We start from the raw sequence: 5,515 nt of genomic DNA, 5'->3' as shown, positions 1-5,515 counted from the left end.
CCGTATGGTGTGATAAATGCCGTTGTGGCTTGGTGTGGTTTGCCATCTTGATTTGATGGTAGCCAGAATATGCGTCGAGGAAACACAACGAATTGTGTCCTGCGGTAGCATCGATAATTTGATCGATGCGGGGGAGGGGGAAGGGATCCTTTGGGCAAGCCTTGTTAAGGTCTTTAAAATCAACACACAGGCGCTAGGATTTGTCCTTCTTAGGTACCATCACCAGGTTTGCTAGCCAGTCCGGATGTTTTATATCTCTGATGAATCCGGCCTCCAATAGCTTTGCTAGCTCCTCTCCCATAGCCTGTCTCTTAGGTTCGGAAAAACACCGAAGAGCCTGTTTGACAGGTTTGAATCCTATTTGGATATTTAAGCTGTGTTTGGCCAGCCTGCATGGGATTCCTGGCATGTCTGAAGGGTGACAGGCAAAAATGTCCCAGTTCTCTCGTAGGAACTCTCGCAATGCGGCGTCGACGTCAGGGTTTAACTGTGCCCCAATGGAAGCTGTTTTACCGGGGTCCGTTGGATGGACTCGGAATTTGACTATTTCGTTTGCCGGTTAAAAGGAGGTGGACTTGGATCTTTTGTCGAGTACCACATCGTCCCTATTCACCATAGAACGCAGCGCAGTCAGCTCCTCACCGCTAGGGCTTCGGATAGTGCCTCGAGGGCCAGTGCGGCTGTCTTGTTTTTGGCGTGGAGTGCTATGTCCGGATCACTAGCGAGAGTGATGATCCCGTTAGGCCCGGGCATCTTGAGCTTCATGTACCCGTAATGGGGTATTGCTTGGAAGATTGTAAACGCTTCCCGCCCTAGCAAAGCGTGATAACCGCTGCTGAACGGGGCCACATGAAACGTGACCTCTTCGGACCTATAATTATCCGGCATGCCGAACACCACATCTAGTGTGATTTTTCCTGTACAGCGCGCTTCCCAACTGGGGATTATTCCTCTAAAGGTTGTGCTGCTTCGCACCATGCGGTTCCAGTCTATTTCCATTTTTTGAAGAGTTTCCTCATAAATGAGGTTCAATCCGCTGCCGCCGTCCATGAGTACCTTGGTAAGACGAAAGTCGTCCACTATTGGACTGAGGACCAATGCAGCTGGTGCTCGGGCTGTTCGGAATTTAGGTTCATCACTGGCATTAAAGGTAATAGTCGTGTCACTCCATGGGTTTATTGTTGCTACTTGGTAGACTTCGGCAAGGCTGCGGAGTGTCCTTTTTCGCATATTATTTGATGCGAAGGTCTCGAAGACTGTTAATAATGTATTGGTGTCTCTGGGGTGGCTTTCTGTGGCCTCCGGAATTAGGAGGTTTTCGCCAATTTTGGCCACCTGCCGGAGTATCCAACATCCTCTAAGGCTGTGAGTTAGTGTGGCGTCCTTTGTACTATGAATTTTACAGGGTCCATTAAGCCATCCTTCCAATACGGTTCCATGCCCTGTAGAGGATTTTTGCCTTTTGGCGTTTGACCCGGGTGTCTGGCGATGATGCACCTTTTTATTTCGGACATGGTTTGCATTCAGGGCCGGATTGTCCCAAAATTTTGTTTCGGTTTTCCGGGCGCTCTCCATCGCACAGTACTTTCATACTATGGATGTCAAGTCAGCAAAGCGTGTAATATTACGGCGACTTATGGCGTTGAGGATTCCCTTGTCCGTGCAATTATTGCAGAAGAATGAAATTGCGTCTTCCTCGCGGCAGTCTTTTATCCTGTTCATAACCAGGAGGAATCTGGCCCAGTAATGATGTACTGTTTCTTCGGGCTCTTGCCTGATTTGGGATAGATTGCTAATGTTCAGGTGGGTGGGTGGAATTAAATCCGAAGCCTCACCCCATCTGAGGCTCAGGGGCCGAGGAATTTCCAAACTCGAAAATTTGGATTCCTGGATGTCGTCCAATGAATCCAGTCCGTCGCCTGACTCTAGGTTCAGGTCTTGAGTGATGTCCTCCCCTCCGCGAGTATCCGGCTTGGAGGGATCGGGAATCCGGACGTAACGAGTCCTTAAGATAGATGAGGGGTCGCCGCACTATCCCTCTACCACGGCAACGTGGTGGGTGACTTGGGGAAAGTTAATCTCTCTCAGATCGGGTTTAGGCCCAATCTGGTCGTAATCCGTAGCGACTCCCAGGGCGGTGAAGCGATCCAAGAGCTCGTTTATGGAGGAGAGCTCCATTGGATCTAACTGCTTGGCGAGTTCCGAGCTGACGTGAAGATTGTTTTCGATGGCTCGAGAGGTCATCGTCGGCGTAGAAGCCAAACAGGCGGTCATAAGAAAACCACCTAGCCGGAGGGTTTGGCCGACAGCCAAAGCTCCCTTAGCAACGATGCCGTCTTTAAAGACGGGGCAAGGCATCCTTCCTGATGGCGACAACACAGAGGAACTCTCAATGAAAGCACTAATGTCGGTGTCAAAACCGGCGGATCTCGGGTAGGGGGTGCCGAACTGTGCATCTAGGCCGGATGGTAACATGAGGCAAGGGACACGAAGTTTTACCCAGGTTCGGGCCCTCTCGATGGAGGTAAAACCCTACGTCCTGCTTGATTAATATTGATGATATGGCTAGTACAAGAGTAGATCTACCACGAGATCAGAGAGGCTAAACCCTAGAAGCTAGCCTATGGTATGATTGTTGATGTGTATGTTGTCCTACGGACTAAAACCCTCCGGTTTATATAGACACCTGAGAAGGTTAGGGTTACATAGAGTCGGTTACAATAGTAGGAGATCTGAATATCCGTATCGCCAAGCTTGCCTTCCACGCCAAGGAAAGTCCCTTCCGGACACGGGACGAAGTGTTCAATCTTGTATCTTCGTAGTCCAGGAGTCCGGCAGAAGGTATAGTCCGGCTATCCGAACACCCCCTAATCCAGGACTCCCTCACTTGCCATTGCCCAAAGTCCCTAAGTTGCACGTGCACCCTGCATACGGATAGATGACGACTCCTAGTATATATACAAGGATGGTCTGCTTGGAAGAAGAAGAAGACATGGTGGTGCTGTCGCGGATCACTGAGATGGCGCAAGCCACACCATTGATGGCCTGCAGGCGGGCATCTCTAGGAGTTTAATCACATTGATGATGATGACAATAGATCAGTCGATTCAAGTCCCTCTATATCTTTTTCTTAGCAAACTTCCAAGACAGTTAAGAGAATTATGGTCCTATTGACTAGAATCCGTCGTTTCGTGATCTGGCCAGATTCACCCCCATCCCAAAGGGTTTCTTTCTTTAATCGTGACAGATTTGACACATCTGGCTATGATTTGAAGCCTTTTTTCTTTATTGGTAAGATTTTATTTTCTTTTCGTGGGTCAGATGAACAATTTTTCTTACGTTTGCGAGGCAGATGAAGAGATTACCTAGTGAGTTGATTGTAACCACTACCAGACATGATTTATTTCCTTTTGATGGTATAAGTTTGCATAATAAGACATGAAAAGTCCTGATGCCAACTACAATGTGATCATTGCCAATAAACTAATTAAAAGATAAGAGCGTCTCAAGCAAAAAATGCATGAAAAATAACACCCGGTGCTCAACAGATGAACATTTTATGCTTTGTTTTGCCTTTTGCGAGGCAGATGAAGTTGATTGTAACCATCCCAAGACATGATTTCTTTCCTTCTTATAGTATAAGTTAGCATAATAAGACACGACGCCAACTACAGTTTGATCATTGCCCACAAGCTAATTAAAAGATAAGAGCATCTCAACCAAATAATACATGAAAAATAAGGTCGAGGCTCAACAGATGATATGAAACGGATTCATAAGGAATTCTCAGAAATTATAAACAGTTAAAACATGATTCAAGGTGTGTCGTAAAAGTAGGCTCCCCAACTTCTACATGAATTTGGGGAAATCAAACATTCAATCAAGAAACAAAGTGGTATATATCAAGAAGCTTTGAAATTCAGAAGAAAAAATAGCATTAAGTTTGCATTGGCAGATGATGATATTCGATGTATAGCATCTAATATAGAAACAAAATGCAGCAGCAATCTTATTTACACCAAACAGTTCAATCCAGAAGAGCTCCACATATCCCAACAATCTGAGGCGCAAAGTCGTGCGCACACAGGGACAAAGGTCACATGAAAAGCTCAAGAAATAAAAATAACAATGGCAGATGACGGGATATTTTGGCACAGAGTCGAGGGTCCTCCATCTGCTAGATCGCTTGTAATCAAGCTTGGCGAGCTTCTTAAGGACAACGGCCATGTACTTTCCCTGATGCTTTGCGAGGGCACCGGCTGGGTGATCGCCATCCAACTGAAGTGAACAACATAATAATACTAGCAGGTCAGTAATAAAGGAGCATAACTTATGTTAAAGAAGAATAATACGAAATCTACTTGTAGTAACTAGCTAGTAAGTAACCACCATGTTCTACAAGCATAATAATACATGCATGTATTAACAGAAAAATAGCCTAAATTCCCAAATGAACTCTTGTAACACATGATTAGTAACATATGTCTAGTATACATCAATCTCTTAAAAAGATTGGCACTAATATGGTTGCTTGCTATTCATGAGTCACATCATTTGCATACATCAAGAAGAATGCAGCAGTTCTCATGAATTGTAATGTTGAATGCAAAAATGAAGAATTTCTTGTTCTCGGCACTGCAAGAAAGCTACAGCTACAAGGAGGTCTATTGCTCTCAGCACTACAGGAGAGCTACAGCCACAAGATACCTACTGTTCTCAGCATTACAGGAAAAAGTTCTAGCCACAATAAGCCTATTGTTCTCAACGCTACAGGAAACCTACATCTACATGATTATGATCCATGTATAATCTGGGGGGAAAAGCTACAATTTTTATCAGTTTTTTATCATCCTTTTGCCATAGAAAGTTCACACACTTTCTACATCAGTGAGCTAGATCTCCCTCAAAAAACAGGAGTTAGTCCACTAAGAACAGAAATGCTAGCCAAATAATGCCCAACTAGTAGCATGTTTAGGTGGTTGTAAAAGTGAGCTAGATCTCCCTCAAAAAAAGTAAGTTGGATCAGGTGCAAACCAAAATACCATTCAATAGATAAACAACCTCCTTAACTAGTATGTGGCCATCAACCACACGCGCATCATGCAAGACCAAAATATGGTACTCCCTATATCCCAAAATAAGTGTCTCAACTTTGTACTAACTCCGGGAGGCGAAGTTGTACTCCTTCCAAATTGTATTTAGATGAACACTAGTGGGGCTATTCGAGCTTGAGTAATGACGTCCAAACTGATGATCAAACTCAACATGGTAGGTTGACCGGACTGAGATGGTTCTGGACCTAGTAAAGTGCCAAGCTACAAAGTCATCAACAACTTCAACATTAAGAGAGATCTACAATATTCTGTTAACATCCACGGGTGAAAAGACACTCTGTATATGTTGGGGTTGCTCTTTGTCAAATTAATCTTCGCTTAGCATTCTACGGACACAGGGACTCTACTGTCCGGTCTGGACTCGAATCCTGAGTGTTCGATCTAGAAAGAAAGGGTTTTGG

The sequence above is a fragment of the Triticum dicoccoides genome, chromosome 6A, assembly GCF_002162155.2.
Source record: "Triticum dicoccoides isolate Atlit2015 ecotype Zavitan chromosome 6A, WEW_v2.0, whole genome shotgun sequence".
NCBI lineage: Eukaryota > Viridiplantae > Streptophyta > Magnoliopsida > Poales > Poaceae > Triticum > Triticum dicoccoides.
Note: the sequence above shows the minus strand (reverse complement) of the source record.